Source organism: Pteropus alecto, unplaced genomic scaffold, assembly GCF_000325575.1.
Source record: "Pteropus alecto unplaced genomic scaffold, ASM32557v1 scaffold104, whole genome shotgun sequence".
Classification (NCBI taxonomy): domain Eukaryota; kingdom Metazoa; phylum Chordata; class Mammalia; order Chiroptera; family Pteropodidae; genus Pteropus; species Pteropus alecto.
In genome coordinates, this window is record NW_006436664.1 from 2,376,001 (window position 1) to 2,398,280 (window position 22,280).

The 22,280-nt window shown below is 35.8% G+C and overlaps 1 pseudogene; it reads left to right on the forward strand.

Annotated features, from left to right (window-relative positions):
* Window positions 1-1,135: 1,135 nt before the first annotated feature.
* LOC112481149 lies at window positions 1,136-1,254 on the forward strand (annotated as a pseudogene).
* Window positions 1,255-22,280: the final 21,026 nt, after the last annotated feature.

Sequence of the window (22,280 nt, forward strand, 5' to 3'; positions counted from 1 at the left end):
CTTTCAGTCAACAGCAGAGAGTGCCTTTCCGTCAGACACTGACTATCCATCTCAATGTGGAATTATCTGTCCGATGATTCCTGTCCAAAGCCCAGCCGAGATTATTGATATTCTAGGGGGGAATCTAAGTGAATTTCAAACATTATTTTAGCAATGAAACCCTCTATCAAAGAAAATTCTACACTCAATCCTAACAGATAAAATAGTATTTTATTTGTATAATTTAGTTCAGTTCAAATTTATAGAAAATGAAGTTGTTCTATTGAACCCCAAAGATTCTAAATTGATGGTTATAGTTGTCAATTGTAGCTACACTAGCCTCAGCATCCAGTTTGTTTTTGTATTTTGTTTTGGTTGCACAATATTGAGACAATCCTAAGTTAGATGGAAATAAATCTCAAATGGTAGCAGTTTTGTATTAGCTAACTCCACACCCTCAAAATTTTATTCACTAAAAGAGATGGCAGGAAAATATTTCATAAGCTGTTTTATTAACAGTGATTAAAATGTTTTCTAATATTCAAATCAAACATTTCTAGAGTCCCTCCTCTGTCCTGCCATCTACAGAACCCAGTTAGAAACAGTAAGATATTTAACCTCTTCCTGGAGATTACATTAGCTTGTGTTATCCTGTATTAAGCCATTTCATTAAAAAGCTATATACATCTGGTACATATTCTGTAAAACATTTACATAAGGTTTAACTCTCAACCCCCCAAATTAATTCAAAGGTTATACAATAAATGCTAATGTAAAATTTATTTTTTTTAATTTATATCTAAGATACAATTTTGATATAGACTTTTTTGATATCGACATTTCAACAACTAGCAAAAAATCCACATAATAAATTCTTCTCTGAGTTTAGGATCATAAAAAAGTCCCTCTCTCCTTATAAACTGGTATCTTTCTTTAAATGCCTACAAAAAATATTTTAACACAGGTTTTTTTAGCTTTGTAAAGATCTAAACAAAGATATAATCAAGAATCTTGCATTGTTATGTATCCTTTATGTTCTTACATCAGTTTAATAGTCAGTGATGAGTTTTTTCTGACTTTGATTTCCTTTGTCTCTAATATCAATATGAACTCAAAATTTTCACATATTAGATATGTTTTAATGTACTACAATCATGTCTACATCCATGCTACTCTGAACGAGCCCGATCCTGTCTGATCTCGGAAGCTAAGCAGTGTCAGGCCTGGTTAGTACTTGGATGGGAGACCACCTAGGAAGACCAGGTGCTGTAGGCGTAAAAAAATAAAAAATAAGGGATTGTGAGCTGACAAGGTCTTTGCAATCTGTGAGGTCAACCAAGTGTTGCCTCGCCATAAAAAATAAAATAAAATAATATACTACAATCATTATTCTTTTTAAAGCTCAAATTTAATGCTCATATTGATATAAATTTGATTAGTAGGAATCCCTTCAGTGTGGCTCCTGTGTCTTTTTTCACTGTAGTAAAATATACATAAAATTTTAACCATTTTTAAGTGTACAATTTAGTGAAATTAAGTACATTCATATTGATATGCAGCTATCACCACTACCAATCTCCAGATATTTATGTCCATCTAAGACTTTGTTAGTCCTTGAAAGAACCTTTGCCTTCTGATATGTCTAAGGTTTACCTGTTACCTGCTTTGCCCCTGTATTCAAATCAGCCCACTTCTCCAAGAAGCTCTATTTCTTTTAATGATAAATGATATTAGATACTATCTCAGTCAAATTGTTACTATAATACTATAAAACAAATCAAAAACTTCAGAGCATACAATTATAAGCATTTATTATTGACACATTCAGAGTCAGCTAGGAATAGGTGAAATGGTACTGCTGGTCTTCTCACATGTTTAGGGGTTGGATGGTTGTCTGATGATTTAAAGTTGTCTGGGACAATCAGGGTGACTTAGTTCTGTTGCACTTATCTTCCAAAGTGTGCAACTTAGTAACATTTAGTGATATCACAAAGTTTGACAACCATTACCACTTCTAGTTCAAAAATATTTCCATTAACACAAAGGGAAACCTGTTAAGTAGTCACTTCCCATTTCTCCCTCCTCCTCAGTCCCTGGAAATCACTAACCTGCTTTCTGTCTACATTTTACCTATTCTGAATATTTCAACTAAATGGAACTGTGCAATATGTGGTCTTTTGTGTCTGGTTTCTTTTAATAAGCATAATGGTTTCCAGGTTTATCAAAGCATGCACCATTATTTATGACCGAGTAATATTCCATTGTATGGATGTACCACATCTGTTTATCTATTAACCAGTTGGTGGACATTTGGGTCGTTTCCACCTTTTGGCTATTGTAAACAGTACTACTATGAATATTTGTGTACAAGTTTTTGATTCTACATCCCTTTTAAATTGTTTTGGATATATATCTAGAAGTAGATTCGCTGGATCATCTGGTAATTCTATTTTCAACATTTTGAGAAATTGCTATTTTCCATAGCAGCAGCATCATTTTACATCTGCACCAGTAAATTAAGAGGGTTCCAATTTCTCTATAAACAACAAAATTTGTGATGGTGCGTGGTGAAGTGGTAAATCATTGTGCTTTTGATTTGCATTTCCCTAATGACTAATGATGTTGAGCATCTTCTTATGCATTTATTAGCTATTTGTATATCATCTTTGGAGAATGTCTATACAAGTCAATTGCCCATTTTTTAATTGGATTGTTTGCATTTTTTTTAATTCTTATATTTTTATTTTTTAATCATAGTCGACATACAGTATTATATTTGTTTCAAGTGTACAGCACAGTGATAAGACATTTATATAACTTATAAAGTGATCACATCAATAAATCTAGTACCCATCTGACACTGTACATGGTTTTTACAATAATACTGACTATATTCCCACCTACATACTCATGACTATTTTGTAACTACCAATTTGCACTTCTTAATCTCCTCTCCCCTTCACCCTCCCCCAATCCAGCAATCATCAAAATGCATTCTGTATCTATGAGCTTGTTTCTGTTGTTTGGTCGTTTATCTTATTCTCTAGATTCCACATGTAAGTGAAATCATAGGACATCTGTCTTTCTCTGTCGGACTTACTCAACTCAGCACAATAATGTCTAGATCCACCCATAACGTTGCAGATGTGAAGAATTCTTTCTTTTTTATTGAACCACCTCTTTATTCATCCACTGATGAACACCAGATTGCCTCCATATCTTGGCTATTGTAAATAATTGTTGCAATGAACGTACAGACGTACATATCCTTGCAAAGTAATATTTGGATAAATACCCAGAAGTGAGATTACTGGGTTTTTCTTTGTCTTTTGATATAGCCTTTGTTTTAAAGTCTATTTTATCTAATATAACTATTGCTACCCTGGCTTTTTTTCCATTTCCATTTTCATGAAATATCTTTTTCTTCTCTTTACTTTCAGTCTCTGTGTGTCTTTTGATCTGAAGTGAGTCTCTTATACAGCTTATGTAAGGGTCTTGTTTTCTTATCCATTCAGCCACTTTTGATTGACACTGACAGTAATTGTTGATAGATATGTAGTTATTGCCATTGTATTATTCATGTTTTTTATTTTTGTCTTCTTTTAAAAGAAGTCCCTATAATATTTCTTGTAATACTAGCTTGATGCTGATGAACACCTTTAGCTATTTCATGTCTTGGAAACTCTTTATCTGTCCTTCGATTCTCAATGATAGCTTTGCTGGGTAGCATAATCTTAGTTGTAGGTTTTTGCTTTGCATGACTCTAAATATTTTCTGCCAATCTCTTCTGGTCTGCAGTTTCCATTGAGAAATTGACTGACAGTCTATGGGAGTTCCTTTGTAGGTAACCAACTGCTTTTCTTTTGCTGCTTTAAGATTCTCTCTTTGTCTTTACCTTTGGCACTTTAATTATGATGTACCTTGGTGTGGGCTTCTTTGTGTTCATCTTGTTTGGAACTCTCTGTGCTTCTTAGTCTTGAATTGCTATTTCTTTTACCAAGTTAGGGAAGTTTTCTGTCATTATTTTTTCAAATAGATTTTCAATTCCTTTTTCTCTCTTTTCTTCTTCTAGTACCCCTATGATGCTAATGTTGGTATGCTTGTTGTTGTCCCAGAAGCCCCTTAAACTATCCTCAAGTTTTGAATTCTTTTTTCTTGTTGCTGTTCTTATTGGGTGTTTTCTACTACCTTATCTTCTAAATCACCAATTTGATCCTCTGCTTCATCTAATCTACTTTTGATTCCCTTTAATATATTCTTCATTTCAGTTACTGCATTCTTTATTTCTGACTTTTTTTATGTTTTATATCTCCGTTTTTATTTTTCCTATCTCTTCGTTGAAGTTCTCAATGAAATCATTGAGCTTCCTTATAACCGATGTTTTGAACTCTGCATCTGGCAGATTGCTTGTCTCCATTTTATTGAGTTCTTTTTCTGGAGCTTTGTTTTTTTCTTTTCTTTGGGACATGTTTCTTTGACTCACCATTTTGGCTGCTTTCTTGTGTTTATAGAGCTGCTATGTCTCCTGGTATTTGTAGAGTGGCCTTATGTATTAGTAGAGTAGTAGATGTCCTGTGGGTCCCAGTGGCACAGTCTCCCTGGGTCACCTGAACCAGGTGCTCCAGGTGTGTGCCCCTTATGTAGGTTATGTATGCCCTCCTGTTGTAGTTAAGCCTTGGTTACTATCTGCATGTCAGTGGGAGGAACTGACCCTCAGACTGATTGGTTGCATGGATTCACCATGACTACAATAGAGGAGTTGCTGTGTAGGGGCTGATCCTGTGGAGCAGGATTCATTTTAGCAAGGCTCTGTGTATGCTGAGTCTTCTCTTTGGGTATATCATCTGTGGAGGTGACTGGGCCCCCAGGGTGTGCCTGCCCAGAAGCCTCTTGTAAAGAGCTACAAAGCAATCCAAAGATTTCTTCCACCCACATTTGGTCTTGGAAGTGCTAACCGTGGCTGGTCGCTGCTAGTGCTGGGCTTGGAGCTGCTTAGTAAGAGGTACGGGGCACATCAAGGCCAGATGCTATTGGTTTAGGATTTGTGAATATTTGAGAGATTTTTGGAAATTCCACAGCATGAGCCAAGACAGGTCGTTTGTATGGACAAGCCACTTAAAGTGGCTTGGGCGAAACTTCAAGTTGGGTTGGGTGAGGTCCCAAGGATTTACAGGGGAGGTGGGTACAATTAATGAAGACACAGATATGGCATCTGCCTATGTCTGAACACTAGGACAGGAGAGGGCTAAACAAAGGAACAATGCCCTCTGCCAGTACTTCTGTCTGGGAGAAAGCTGCCCCTCCAGCCGTCATCCTGAAGCCAGACAATTCAGTTCCTCCCCGTATGTCTTTGGCACCTTGTGAGCTGCTAAACCCAGTGCTAGAGCTCAAAGAGAATGAGTCCATCAATGAGTAAGTCTGTGCCCATGCTCTTTAAGAAGGAAATCTGGGACTCCAGGAACCTTCCCTCTCACTCAGCCACAATCTCCACTGGTTCTCACAGTCAAAAATTGTGGAGACTTTTCTTCCCGGCACTGGTGATTCTGGCTGGGGAGCCCAGTATGGGGCCGGTACCGCTTGCTCCTCTGGGGGGATCTACACAGCCAAGATATCCCTCCTGATTCTCAACCACCACATGGGGGTGTGGGACCTGCCTGTTTCATGCCTCTCTCTCTCCTACCAGTCTCAAGATGGTTTCTTCTGTTTAGCCTTAGTTGTAAAACTTCTGTTCAGCTAAACTTCAGGCAATTCTCATTGATGGTTTTTCTGTAGATTATTTGTAATTTTGATGTAATCGAGAGAGAAGTCCAGCACAGTGTTTACCTACTTTGCTGTCTCAACTGGAACCAGATTGTTTATCTTTTTGTTGTTAATTTGTAAGAGTTCCTTATATGTTCTAGATAAAAAGTTCCTTATGAGATATACAATTTGCAAGTATTTCCTCTCATCCTGTCTTTACATTTTCTTTACAGTGTCTTTTATTTATTTATTTATTATTTTTTTTTATTATGGTGATATTGGTTAACAAAATCCAGTAAGTTTCAGGTGTACAGTTCAACAGTAAGTCATATATATTTTGCATTGGATGTTCACATAGTGTCCTTTGAGGCATGAAAGTTTTTAAACTTGATGAAGTCCAATTTATTTAATTTTTTTCTTTTGTTACATGTACTTTTGCTATCATATCTAACAAACCATTGACCCCCCTCAAAAAAATTTGCAAATCATACATCTAATGAGGGACTTGTATCTAGAATACATTAGAATTCCACTTGCTGTACCTCTCATCAAGAGGCAGGGTCTAGAAACTGAGCAACTTGCTTTGATGAATAAATGGGGTAAAAAGTGATGCTGTGGCAGTTAGAAGCCTAGCACTCAATATACACTACTTAACAAAGAGACCACATGGAAGATATAGTCACCCAAGCGGTAATCAATACTGAGGCCTCAGACATGTGACAGAGGACTTCTTGGATGCTGCAGGCTAGACCATCCACCAATTGAACAAATCACATGAGGAACCCTAGCTAACACCCATGGAGGAGAATAATCCAGATAAATCAGAAATAAAAGTCATCATTGTTTTTTAAGTTAAGTAGTGTAAAAGAAATATTAGCAAGTTCTACCAGTAAGAAAGTAACATTAGATGTGGGTACCACACACTTGGATATTGACAGAAGTTCTAGAAAGGAAAATCCATATGGGATTCCTGAAGAAATGGCAAATATACCTTGATGTTTTAACTTTCTTGAGTTGTACATGTAAAAGAGGAGAAAAGATGCAGAGAAATTGTTTTCAATAATCTATTTGGGTCAGTTATTCTGACAACTCAAAATTACTTTAAGAAAATTAACTAAAAACAAACTTCTCTAAAAATAAAAAGATTTTTTAAAAATAAACTTTAATTTGAATTGAATTAAAAATGTAAGCAAATATGAAATCCACAGACGCAAGATATTAAAATGGATTAGACGAGTTATGACTTTATAAATGTCTCTTTAAGAGACTGCTCCAAGGCATATAATGATAAAAGTAATAGAAATCTCCAACATGGTTTCCAGGAAGAGGATTATTTAAAACTTAATATTAAACTTTAAGGCTGTAAAATACAGAGTTATTGACTTATATGGAACAAGCTAAAAGCATGAGTGCATGTAAAGAATGTCAAAAATTATAGCTTAGAAGTCTTTTTCTCCAAAAAGAAAAAAAATGAACTATTATATGGTTTCCCAATAGAATTTTATTTGAAAGTTAGTCACTCCAAAATCATTTCTCTGCATGACTGAAAGACTGATCTTCATGTTAATATTCTTCAAAGCCTTGTTTTAAATGTTATTTGGCTGTGCTAAGAAAGACAATTAATATTAAGCCACAGTAAAGTGTTATGTTCCAATTGTACAGATTTGTTACTTACAAAGTGTTGAAGAGAAAGAAAAAAAAGGGCTATTGAAATCTAATGAAAAACTGCAGTGCTTAATAGTAATAGGATTTTTCAAAATGTTATCAGTAAGCCAACAAACTGAAAGATCCCTGTAGAGTCTTTTATTTAGTTCTTAAATTACTTTTAAACTCTAGGCTTAAGAAGAAAAAGAATCATACCCCAAACTTTCAAACCTTTCATAAAATATCAGGGAATTTTTTCATACAACATCCCTCAAGTATTCTTCATTCCATAAACTGTATTTTCAAAAGTCAAGTAAAAATAAGCACATTCTTTAAGATAGCTTAAAAGAAAGCAAGTGTGTGCCAGTGTTTCCTGGCATGGAGTTCACTGTTAATTTACTATACCAGATACCACCACACAGACCTCAGGAAAAGAATTCCAAGAGGTTATTATATGCCTCAGTATCAACCTATTATCAGATCTCTTTTGTAACAATTCTTTCCAAGTCAAAATGAAAACACAAACTCCAAAAAGCATTAAAACTATTAAATACAATTTGGTTTCTTCAACAATTTTGTCAGTAAACAATTAAATATAATTGAAGTTACTTCTAATATAGAATTTTGAAAAGTATTATAAAATGCCCAGCCTTTTTAAGTATTGCACTATTTTTTAAATAAATAATAATTAACTTTAATTTAGCATTTTATATTAATATTAATTTAATTTAGCATTTAATAACTGATATGTAAAAAAGAATAAAAATCAAAGTTTTAATATTTAAGTAATAATTTAATGTAACTAGATTGCCTCTTCAAAAGCTATAAAATACTTCAATGTCATTGATTTGAGAAACTAATTTGTAAAAATTTTTATAAATATGTTTCTGAGTGAAAAGAAAATAAGAGAATATTGTTATAATTTTTAAACAAAAGATATTCAAGTATATTTTCCTAGGAATTTTGAATAGACTAAAGTAGCATGCAATATTCAAAATATATCATCTTTGCTCACTGCCAACACATCCATTTTTTCTATCTGCTATTAGATATCAAAACTATTAGAAATCCATTTGTCCGAAACACTTTCTTAAATACAAAAGGAAAAATTCTTATTTTCAAAAACAGTTAAAAGACATTTATTTTAAAATACTAATGGATGAATTATTTCATTTCTATATTAGTCAATCTAAAAAGGAAATTGAAACTCATAAATGGAGGTCAAAATTGTGTACAGACTAATATTCTAAGTTAAGGAGCACAGCCTTTGAGGTCACTAAGTCTGAACTAAAGTTTTGGCTCTGCTACTTAATGACCAGGTGACATGGGGCAAGGATAGTTAACCAATCTGTGCTTCAGTTTCTTCATTTTGAAAGTTTCTTCATTTTGAAACTACTGTAAGTTTCATGGGGTTCTTATGGGGACTAGCTGAAATTATAAAAGTAAAGTCATTAGCGCAGGATGTGGTTTCATAGTGTAGCAGTTAGCACATCTGCTTTACATGCAGAAGGTCCTGGGTTCACAGCCCAGTGGAACCATGGTCTGCGGCCATGTCACCCTGAACAAGACCAATGTCTGATCTCAAACTAAGCAAGGTCAGGCCTGGTTAGTACTTGGATGGGAGACCGCCTAGGAAGACCAGGTGCTGTAGGCATAAATAATAATAATTTGTTTAAAAGTCATTAGCACAGAGCCTAATAACAAGGCCTAACATAGGCTTAACCGACAGTAGTTATTGCACAATTTCTTCTCAACTCGAAAATGTTGTTCCCTTTCTCCTTAGAGGTATTAACAACAGTCATGTTCTCAACTCCCACCTCCACAAACCCCAAATCTAAAGTCCATATGCATCCAAATCTAAGTACACATTCACCTTTCACCTTAAATTCTACCCAACTAGTCTCTCTCGCCCTCTCCTCACATCTCTCTGTCTTCTCTGTTTCTCTCTCTCTCTCTCTCCCTCTTTCTCTCTCCCTTTCACATACACACACTCAGAGAGAGAGCTTAGTGGATGAGAGTTTGGAAATTAAAGGAATGATTTTGTAAGATTGCCACATCCAAACATAGATTGGTTTTCAAAAAATTCAAGTAATACCACCAAATATAAAATATAATGTTCAATAGAAATCTATATGTGAAATATATCAACTCACATGCAAACATTAAATCTTCCCAAAACATTCATAATCTAACTTTCTCACATATGAAAAAATTATTTAAAAATTTTAAAAGAAGAATTTTTCATCAACCTCCATTTAAAATGCAATGACTACAACAATTAATCTAAGACTTCTGCTTCTAGCGTTAGGATGAACAAGATACTTGGAAAGACCTTCCCACTAAAGACCAGCTAGATCCCAGAACGACACTTTAAATTCATTTGTGGGCTCCAATTAACCAATAGAACTGAGGGATGTTGTCCTTGATGTAAACAAATAAACAAACAACAACAAAAAAACATGAAACTAAAACAGTGAGCCAAAAGCAGCAAACACTTAAGAACAAATGCTAATATAAACATTACAGCACAGCATTTTACTTTTGAACTAGTGACAACACTGGAGTACTAAATCCGCAATTTCTACATTAAGTAGAAATTAAGTAGAGGATGGTTATTGTGGCCCCACATTAAGTAGAGGATGGTTATTGTGGCCCCACATCAGTCGTATTCCTGGCTCCCAAAAGAATACATAGATTCTCTTTGGAGGAAAGCATCTCCTATTTAAGCCTCCTGGATTTCCAATATGTGAGAAATGAAGTCTCACAATCAATATGATTATGAAATACAGAGGGAAATAAAATACCATAATTGAAAGCCAGGAGAAACCACAAATAACAGATTTAGACTGCCAAGGACTTCAAAACTGGGATTATCATATAACATGATATAAACTTACTGTGTATGAAATTTTTTAGTTAATAATAAAATAAACAACAAATGAGCAAAAAACGAAGAGTATTAAATTATCATGTGTTATAGAAAAGACCCAAATAAAACATATGAAAATGAAAAACATGGGGACTTACGGTCAAGATGGCGAAGGAGGTAAATGCTGTGTTTGCCTGTTCTCATGACCGCATCGAATTACAACTAAACTATAGAACAACCATCATTAAAAGTCAACTGAAGTCTAGCTAACCAGAAGTCCTACAACTGGGGACATACAGAAAAGGGCACTTTGAGACTGGTAGGAGAGGTGGAGACATGGAACTGGCTGGTCTCCATATCCACATACAGCAGTTATGAATCAGGAGGGATACTTCAGTGCAGAGGTTCCCCTGAAGGAGCGAGGGATTCCAGCTCCACACTGGGATCCTCTGCCCAGGGTTCCAGTGCCAGGAAGAAAAGATCCCATGACTTCTGGCTGTGAAGACTAGAGAAGATTATGGTTGTGTGAAACAATGGGCTGCAAGGGTCATAGACATTCCTCATAAGGAACCCTTGGGTACATTTACTCGCTGATGGACTCGCTGGCTCTGAGCTCCAGCACTGCGCAGCAGTTCAAAAAGAGCTAGGGACATACAGAAAGGAACTGAATTATCTGGCTTAAGGGCAGGGCTGAAGGGACAGCTTTCTCCCAGACAAAAGTGCTGACAAAATCCATTATCTCTGTGTTAACTCTTCTCTCCTTCCAGCATGCAGACATAGGTGGTTGCTGTATCTGAGTCTCCGTCAGCCTGGCTAACACAGGTCACCTTGCCTGGGTGATTCCCTGAAATCGCACTCCACTCAACTTGTGGGCCCAAGCCACTTCCTGTGGCTATTCCATACAAATGACCTGTCTTGTTCATGCTGCAGACTTCCCCAAAATCTCTCAAAGTTTCACAAAATCAAACAAGCAGTATCTGGCCTTGGTGTGCCCTGTACCTCTTGCTAATTAGCTTCAAGCCCAGCACTAGCGATAACTGGCATCAATTTGCGGCTTGTCCTCTTGAGGCACCTCTAAGTCCAGGGCAGGTGATGGCCATCTGCAGATTGTTTGATGACGTTTGTCAGGTGACCCCAGGTGGGCACAGACTGTGGCTGAACTTGGCCTGTTGCAGGACCCTCCCAAAATGTCCCAAGGCCAGCATGCCTTTCAGACTGAACTGGAGTACCACCCCAGCCTGCATCAGAAGAGGAAAAACCCAAAGGACAAAGCCTGGCTATAGTGAATCCTGCTTCTTAGGGTCAGCCCTTCACCAGCCATTCCTCGCAACCAATCGGCCTGAAGATCAATCACTCCTATTAACATGCAAATAGCAACCGAGGCTCAACTATAACAGGTGGGCATACACAACCCATACAAGGGACATACCTGGAACACACAGTTCGTGTGACCAAGTAAGATTGCACCACTGTGCCCCACAACACACCTACTACATAAAGCCACTCTACTAACACCAGAACACATAGCAGCCTTACCTAATACATAGAAACAAACACAAGGATGCAGCCAAAATGGGGAGACAAAGAAACATGTCCCAAAGGAAAGGATAAAACAAAGCTCCAGAAAAAGAATTCAACAAAATGGAGACAAGCAATCTACCAGATGTAGAGTTCAAAACACTGGTTATAAGGATGCTCAATGAATTTAGGGGGAGAGTAGATGAACTCAGTAAGAATTTTAACGAAGACATAGAAAACAAAAATAGAGATAGAAAACATAAAAAAGAACCAGTCAGAAATAGAGAATGCAATAACTGAAATGAAGAATACATTAGAGAGAATCAAAAGTAGATTAGATGAAGCAGAGGATCAAATCAGCGATTTAGAAGATAAAGTATCAGCAGATACCCAATCAGAACAGCAAGAAATAAGATTTTTTTTTAAAAAATGAGGATTGTTTAAGGGACTTCTGAGACAACATCAAGCGTGCCAACATTCGCATCACAGAGGGTACCAGAAAGAGAATTGAGGAGAGCAAGGAATTGAAAAACTACTTGAAGAAATAATGATAATAAACATCCCTAAAATGGCAAAGGAGATAGCTATACAAGCACAGGAAGTGCAGAGTCTCAAACAAGATGAACCCAAACAGGCCTACACCAAGACACATCATCTTTAAAATGCCAAAGGTTAAAAACAAAGAGAGAATCTTTAAAGTAGCAAGAGACAAGCAGTTAGTTACCTACAAGGGAGCTCCCATGAGACTGTCTGCTAATTTATCAATAGAAACTTTGCAGGCCAGAAGGGATTGGCAGGAAATATTCAAAGTGATGAAAAGCAAGGACCTAAAACCAAGATTACTCTACCCAGCAAAGTTATCACTGAGAATTGCAAGACAGATAAAGAGCTTCCGAGACAAGAAAAAGCTAAGATGTTCATGAACATCAAACTAGTATTTCAAGAAATACTAAACTTGAAGAAAGAAGAAGAAGAAGAAGGAGAAGAAGAAGAAGAAGAAGAAGAAGAAGAAGAAGAAGAAGAAGAAGAAGAAGAAGAAGAAGAAGAAGAAGAAGAAGAAGAAGAAGAAGAAGAAGAAGAAGAAGAAGAAGAAGAAGAAGGTCAACAATTACTGTCAATGTAAATGGATTAAATGCTCCAATCAAAAGATAGGGTAGCTGAATGGATAAAACAACAAAACTCCTACATATGCTGCCTACGAGAGACTCACTTCAGATTGAAAGACACACAGAGACAAAATAAAGGGAAGGAAAACAATATTTCAGGAACGTGGAAACAAACAAACAAAAAAGCTGGGGTAGCAATACTTATACCAGACAAAACAGACTTTAAAACAAAGGCTATAACAAGAGACAAAGAAAGATCAGTAATTTCACTTTTGGGTATTTATCCAAACAAATTCAAAACACTAATTCAAAGGGACAGGTGAATCCGTATGTTCATTGCAGCATTATTTACAATAGCCAAGATATGGAGGCAACCTGGGTGTCTATCGATGGACGAATGGATAAAGAAGAGGAGGCACATATATATAATGGAATAATATTCAGTCATAAAAAATGAAATCTTGCCATCTGCAATAACTTGGATGGACCTAGACAGTATTGTGTTGACTGGAGTAATTTAGACAGAGAAAGACAAATGCCATGTGATTTCACTTTTGGAATCTAAAGAATAAAATAAACAAACAAACAGAAACAAATTCATAGATATAGAGAACATTTTGATGGTAGCAAAATGGAAGGGGAGTTTGGGAGTTGGGTAAAAAAAGGGAAACGGATTAAGTTACAAAATAGTCATAGGGATTATAGTACAGCATAAAGAATATGGTCAATAATATTGTCATTACTATGTATGATGTCAGATGCATACTAGATCTGGTGGTGGCAGGCCCAGGACCCCCGCACACATTCCCTATTCAATGGAATAGGGACCCATAGATCTGGCCTGGGCCCAGGACCCACGCCAGATCTTCCCCTTCTGTGGGGCAGGCTAAGAAACCACCCCGCACAATTGTTCCCTGCCCAGGCAGGCCAAAAATCCTGCCCGAGGTCAGGACCATGGTCCCAGCCAAAAAGCCCTCATCTCGGGAAACAGGGTGCTACTGCTGGAAAAGGGTCAGCTCCCTTGTCCTTCACACAATGCACTGTTTGTCGGGAACCTGGTGCTAAACCATTCATAGATGACCTGCTTCTGGGTCAGGGTTTCTTATGTAGGAGAGGAATTCCCTCTGTGTGGTCTATTGAAAGTCAGCACTCAACCCAAATAGAAATGGCCCTACCAATTTCTTAAGCTCCCCAACTGCTGTCAAATTATAAGAAACCAACAGCTGGGTACATCTGTCTCAAATTAAACCAGTTTCTTATGAGTCTATGCAGATTCCTCCAGAAAATGGAATAGGAAGTGTGCCTATTCCTGTGAATCTATGGAAGATCTTAAGCTCTTATTCTAGAAAATAAGTAAGTCCATATGTCCCAGGGGATCAGGGGACTTTTCTGGATAATTATTCTTGTAGCTTGGTGTCTATACCACATTGAATGAATAAATCAATTCATTCAATTGAATAATTGAATGAAATAATTCAATTTCATTTCTCTGTATATCTTTACCTTAAAAATACAAACTGCCATGGAAAAAAAAAGTTCATTGTCAATTATCTCTACTATTTATTTTTGACTTTTGTCTTTTCAATCTTCCTGCTAAATTTATATCTTCTAGGCTGCAAGGCTTCCTACCACTTCCAAATGCTAGAACAGCTCCAGGTTTTCTGCTTCCAGGACCCTTGGAATAGGCTTACAGAGATTTTTTTCCTGGCAGGCGGGGACTACAGCTTTATCTCAGCTTTGAAGAAGTTATAGAAGACAGACCTTCATCCTTCAATATCCTCTTAAAAATAAGGGAATAAAATCTCTGAGGGGGGAATAATGTAGGTAGAAGGCAAAAGAACTAAATATTAAACCAAGCTATATTCAGAGACTGAAATATGCTGATAAGCCCTGCAGCCAGACCAGAAGGAAACCTGCAGAACAAAGGAAAATTTCTGCTGGAATTGCTAACAAACCATTTCCCCACATCGATGAAGGTAAAACAGGAAAACAGAGTCCTTAATTGACTCCCTACACAAGATAAAATTATTCATTCACTATGGCTAAAACCATGGGGAACTTATGGATCAAAGGCTAGGAATTGCCAGCAGGCCCTTTTCCTACATATTCTTACCCTTCTCACTACATAGTCTTATCTTTTCACACTGTATGTCCATATTATCAAAGGAAAATGGATAAACAAAGTCTTTAAACTATAATTCACAGAAACTAAAAATGATATATAAACTGAATTTCCCAAATACTCGGGGTCCCTCCCAGTATCTTTTTCTCAGTCCCTCTCAGTGTCTTTACTCTGTCCTTCTCACTTTCACTGTCTCTTGTTTCTCTCTGTCTGTCCCTCTGAGTCTCTCTTAGGCTCTCTTACTCTGCCTCTGAGAGGAGACCACACACTGCCTATGGAGCCTTACCCTTTCTCTAATAAACTTTCCTTTTTGACTCTAACTCCAGTGTGTGTTTGAACTCTTTCTTGCACTCAGCTAAGAACTCTCTCTCTCTGAAGCAGGGTTTGAGCTACTTCCTGCTTGGGGAAATTTGCCCTGTCCTGCATCAGATCTATTAGGGTGATCACTTCATAAGTTACATAAATGTCTAATCATTATGTTGTACACCAGAAATTAATATAATGTGTCAATAGTAATTGAAAAAATTTTTTAATTATTTTTTAAATAAATAAATAATTAAAATAAAAAATATAATTATTTGAACCAAAAATAGAGTTAACAAGTTAAATAGCAGATTAGACACAGATGAAATAATAATTAGTAAACTAGAATACAGATCTGAAGAAATTAACCTAACATTTTTAACTCATTTATTTTAAATACAATAAGTATATGGTAGCTCAATAAAATATACATTTGGACACGGTTCCATAGTGCAGCGGTTAGCATGTCCGCTTTACACTCAGAAGGTCCTGGGTTCATGCCCCAGTGGAGCCACAGTTCATGGTCTACCGCCATGCCACCTTAAACAAGCCCGATGTGTGATCTCGGAAGCTAAGCAGGTTCAGGCCTGGTTAGTACATAGATGGGAGACCCCCTAGGAAGACCAGGTGCTGTAGGCATAAATAATAATAATAAATAATAAAATAAATAAATAAAATATACATTTATTGAGCACTTCACATGCGCTAGGTATAGACTCTGTTAGGTGCTGGAGATTCGGCGACAACATAATTTCTATAGGAGTTGATGATCTATCAAGAACACGTCACACATTATAATGCAATATGAAAAGTATAGTAATCAAAGTGTGTTCTATTGTAGGATTAAGAAATGAATTGGCTTTGTACGATTGACTTTTTCTTTTTACATATTTATATTATTTTATGCAATTTTATTTTTTCATCATCCTACAGGCCCAAACATAGAGGAAGAGCAAATGAAACTAATCTGGATCAGAAGTTCCCACATCAACATCCAAGTGTTTTCTATAATAATTTTCTTTTCATTTTTATATTTGGATGAAAACCTCAAAGAATTAATATATTTTCTATTATCTTGAACATTTTTCAATTTATTAACATTGGGTAAATTATTCCTTCCAAGTAAGGACCAAATTCATTTGCTGTATTAATGAAATACTCACAATGGTTCAAATAGAGAAAAGCTGTAGAATAACTGAATTCTCACACCCCTACAAGTTAGTATAATAATGCAGAACTCAAAATTGTACCCCAGGGTGGCTCCATGGTGTAGTGGTTAGCACATCTGCTTTACACGCAGAAGGTCCTGGGTTTCTGCCCCAGGTGGAGCTATGGATCATACCCCAGGTGCACCAGGCCCTCTGGATGCACCAGGCCCTGGTTGCACGACCCGAGCATGCCCAAGCACGAGGGAGGAGACGCCCCGACTTCAGAGAGCCAATTCTTAAGGGGAGATGGCAACATCAGTAGGTCAGGGGTAGAAGTGTGAAGGGAATTAAAGAGGGGGAAAAATGTACCCCAATAGTTAACACCATGGTAATATTTTAAGAAATGATTTCATTTTAGCAAGCAACATCATCGATTGTTAACATAAATGTTATTGGTTTTTCAGTTCTCTTATATTTTAGTTTATTCTGGTTTTACTGTTGCCTAGACCCTATAAACATAAATAAATAAGTTCAAGCTTAGTTTGATATTAGTATATATTTTTAGTTAGATTCTGAAAAAAATACTACTTCAAGACTGGAGGCATCTGTGAAAAATTTTTAAAGTGTCTATACATTGCTTAAGTTTGAAAACAGGAAATATACATGTGAGAAAGAATATTGTACAGCTTTCTAAAGGATAAGTTTAGATTTATATGCGTTCATGAAAATGCATTTGTGAAATAGAATGAAGTAAAATAACAGAATGAAAAATATGATAAAGACCTCATTAGTTCTTTGTCTAAAAGGGCAATCATGACAAAGTTATCATTAACATAGCAAGCATTCTTATAAATTATTTTTTAAAAATTAAATATCAAATAGAAAAAAAATGGCCAAATGACAGCAGCAGACAATACACAAAGGAAGAACTATAGGTGATCAAAAAAATAACATGAATCTCAATCTCTTTACTAATCAAAGAAATAAAAATTCAAACAACAATAAGAAAACCACTTTTCATCAAGCTTTAAGAAAAGTATTTTGGCAACATGAAAAATCTTAAAGAGCATATCTTTTGACCCAAAAAGTCCATGTCTAGAGTCTGCCCTAAGGATGTAGCACAAATACACGAATGTTCATCATAGCATCAGAAACGATCTAATATCCAACAATATAGAATTAATGATGTACATATGGAAAAACTATACAATAGATATATATTTTAATCTTGCCATTTGAAATTACAATAAATTTTTATTTTTTGACATAAAAACATTTGTGATAGATTGCTAAATTTTAAAAAAGCAGATTACAAAAGTGTGTCATCCATTTTATGAATTAATAAATTATATATGTGCTTGTACACATGAATATATGAACTCATATATATATACACAAAGGACCAAATGATAGAATGAACAGTGATTTTCCTTGGTTATTGAAATTTTAAGTGATTTTTATTTTCTTTTTCTATGCATTCTCTAAAGTATATGTAATAAAAATTAAGTTATTTTTTTAATTTAATAAAATAACATCTGAGAGCTAGAAAGGTTTTTGCTTTTCACCAGGTTTTATTTTTAAAGTAGGTTAAGCTCATAATAAAATTACACTTAAAGACTTCTTTTCAAGTTATTTCAGAACTCAGTCTGCTTTGTTAAAATTTGCATTTATTTATGTTGATATGTAAATGTGCTACTCAAGTGTTCCAAAGCAAAATCTAAATCTAACATTTCTCAAAGTCAGTGGCTAGATTCCATGTCTTCAATGTTTTCCTCCACAGCATTTTGAACACAGCAAGCACTCAATGAATACATACCACATATACTGCACTGGTAAATCTAGCCCCAAGTCATAATTTTCCTCTAGTTCATTCAAATATAAACATCATACACTCTGTTCCATGAGCCCTTTAAGCAACTTCTGTTAGTGAAATTTATAGAAATAGCATCTGATTGTGTATCCTGAGAAAAACTGGCATGTTAGCTAAGAACCGTGCTGCATAATGTTTTCCTAATTTTGGTGTTTTTGGTAGCACATGAGCTTACTCATCTGCCTTTAAGTGTGTTCCTGAAAAATAAAGCATAAAAGTCACAAACTTAAAGGTTGCATTGTCTTAGAGTTTGATCTTTAAAATGCTGAGAATAAAGAAACCTTAGATATTTTCTGCTCTTTAAAATGTAAGTTAAAGCTAACAGCAATCGTTTACAGGCAGCTGTCGCCTTTAATATTTCCACTTCTTCATGCTAAGATCTTTAAAACCCATCCACTTTTCAGAACTGCTTTTTCATTAAATATCAACCTTATTGACTATGAAGTAATAACAACTCTTCTTCCCTACCTGAGAATTGTGAGGGAGAAGAGGAAACCTCAACAGATTTTGAACAACAAACTATTAAAACATTTTTTTATTATAAAAACTTTTTTAAGGGCACATAGAAAAGTTAAAATAAATGCATTTTCTGTTTTCCATTGCTCAGCACACATATATGTCATTTGGACGTTGTTTTTCATCTTGCTCCACAACCCACAGTGTTCACTATCTAGTTGGTAGAAGCTCTGTGGTTTGATCAGCTTCACAAGAGACAGAAAAAAGTCATGATCCTTTGATGAATTAAAGATAAAATATTTTACGATTCAAAAGATACCATGGAAGAAATGGAAGATAACAATAAGATAGTTTTCTTTGCTGTGTCACCTTCTTACATTTGAATTAGGGGATAATGATGTTTTGTAACCTTAAGTATTAATCCACATGCATTCTTCTTGTTTATTTCTTCTTACCTTGTTGAGGCAACAGTGGTTTTTTTCAACCCTATGTGACTTCATGCTAGTTTTCCCTGGATTCCACTACATAAACCAAAGAGGAGCACATAGCCAGTGTGGCAGCCATAACTTCCTTGTCCCCAACATAGCATTTTTCATCATTCATATTCTTCTATCAATCAATGAAAAAATTAATTGACATCTAGATATTATCATTTTTTTAATTTATAAACTTATCATGTATTCTGGCATGGTAACTGCTCAGTAGAAGTTTATGGAATGAATGAATGACATATAATATGCAACACTGGTAGCTTTCCTTAACGTATCATTTCACTCTGAGTATGTAAAGTCCTATAACACTATTCTTGTTTTCTACAGACTAGGGAGAACAGCAGAAATGGAGGAGAATTAATGAGACAAAGTGGTAACTTAAAGGGGTATAATCAATCTTCCTGAAACTTTCACAGAGAGGAAGTGAGGAAGTGATTCTTGGGCTATGATTTAAAAGATGAGAAATAGTTCACCAAGTGGAAGGGGTCAGAAGAAACGGTGATAGAAATCAGAGCAGGAGTTGCTATGGGAAGGGAGACAATTGACTGGAAGAAGGCACAAAGGGAATTTTCTGGCATCATAGAAAAGTTTTAAATCTTGATTGAGGTGGTGTTACTCAAGTACTTAAATTTATCACAACTTAATTATACATTTAAGATCAGTGTATTTCACTCTATGTAAATTTTTCCTCAATAGAAATAATAAGACAAAAAATTAATGAGGCAAAATTAAAACAAAGGTATGAGGGTTAAAACAGCATAGCATAAACAACCACAAGCAGTTCAGCAGTGATGAAGCAGTGTTTGAACAAGGAAGAAATGAGGGATGAGCTTGAAAAGGTAAGCAATGTGAAAGTAGAGTGAAAGTATTTTCATGTTTCTGACCAAAAAAAAATTAGAATTAGGTTAAAAGACAATCCTTGGAAGGTAAAGAGTGACTGAATAGTTAGAGACCTCCAGAAAATTTAGACTTATCTCTCTGTTCCTTTATCTGAGGGGCATAAGACATTCAGCCTTAAAGCCAATCCTTTACATTCCAAAGGACCATAAAAGATTAGAAAGTAAAGGTCTCTCTCTCTCTCAAGTGATGGGGCAGCATATAACCAATATAAGTTCCCAGATTCATCATTTCAGGGGTCCCCTCCAGCAGTATAGACTTTCCCTTTCCCCCAACATACAGGATAACATCTGGCTCTCATTGCATCACTTGCGAATTATTAGGTGTGGGGAACAAGTGCAGTCATTTCTGTAAGTGGTAATAACTCTTATCCCTGCTCCCAAAACCTCATGTTTGCCTTCGAGATTATATATATATAAACCTTGTCAAACAGGAGCCAGATCATGAGAGCCTCCTATAACATGCAAAAAGTGTCTAGATTCATCTTGTTGCCACTGGGAAGGCAGATTTAAAAAGGGTTTTAACACAGGGAAAAGATCATATCTGAGTATAGAAAGATCACTTTGACAGCACTGTGGAGAATAAATCCAAGATGGTCAAGATCAAAGGCAGCGAGATGATTTAGAGGACAAATGCAATGGCTCTGGTAGGAGATGATGAGATAAACATTAGTAATGGGAAAAGAGCAGAGGGAATAAACATGCGCAATGTCATGAAGGTAAGATTGAAAGGATTTAGTCTCCTATTAGATGTGGGACCAGAGAAGGAATGATGATTCCCCACAGTGCCTGGTGGAGGCCACCAAACACCTGAGATGTGAACTTCTCACATTTCCCTGAACTACACTATGCCTATGTAACTGGTTGATTTGTAATGCCCTTCCACTCATCCATTTTGTATTGATCTTCCACTGAGAAGACTACTGAAGCCCCTTAACCCACAAAGAAAATGAGGGTCCTGATGATGGTCACTCTATAATACTTAGCAGTGTCCATACTTCAAAATTTTTAGATTGTGATTGTGTTTTCATGCCTGGCATGCTTACTAGACTGTGATATCATGGACAGACCACATTTTGCTCACCATTGTATCTCCAGCACAGATCAGGGGCTGGCATAAAGTAGAAAGTCAATAAATATTTGTTACTAAATTAATGAACATTGCTCTAAAGTCACATTTATACAAGATCAAGAACTAGAATATGTTACCTCATTTCTCAAACTTCCTACAGGATTTCAAGGACATTCTGTCCTCAATAAATTCAAACAAATCATTTGAGCCTCTCTCCTTTATTTCTCATTTTTAGTGTAATAAAATATAAACCTTATAAGACTTTAATAAAAATGAAAAAAAATAATGTATCTTAAGCATATGAGTTTTTCAAGACATGGCTGATCAATCAGTTGCTGCCTTAGAAAGAACTAAATTTGGTGCCTCTAAACTAAAGAAATCTAACAGAGTGGTACTATCACCTTGATGCCATCACACAGGTGTTTGATTTTCAAAGTGACTTTCCTTTGGCATGGTGACATTAGATGAGATAAAAGAGGTAAAAGTACACTAACACAACACATACATAGTACGCAAATAATAAGTACAAGTTTCACCCTTCCCTCTCCAACCACAATTTTTATACTTTATTACTCTGCCCTAATTTGTATTTACAGGTTTATCTACACAAACTGATGAAATTTTCACAGCCTCACTGAAAGTCACAAATACAGTCTACTTCCTCAAATTAATGGGCAATGAAATTCATGACACAATTAAAATGCGCTTATACTGCATAGAAAACAAAACCACAGCAAAGGGGAAAAATGTTCCTCCCTCTTCTCAGGAAAATAGAAACATATAAAAGATACATTTGGTGCACATTTATCCACTCTAATGATTTCAGCAAATAAGGGAAAAGATAAAAAAACTGTATGACAAGAATATACAAAATGATTTGTTCATTACTCTATATAAGGGAATGATACAGAAAACATGTAGACTTTACCACCTATATCTAATTGCAAAAGTTGAGAACATTATATGTATTCTCCCATTGAGCATCTGCTATTGGCATCTAATAAAGATAGAAATATTGACCTTCATTCAGTAAAAAGCAGTCTGAGTTGAAGTTATTCAGAGTGGCA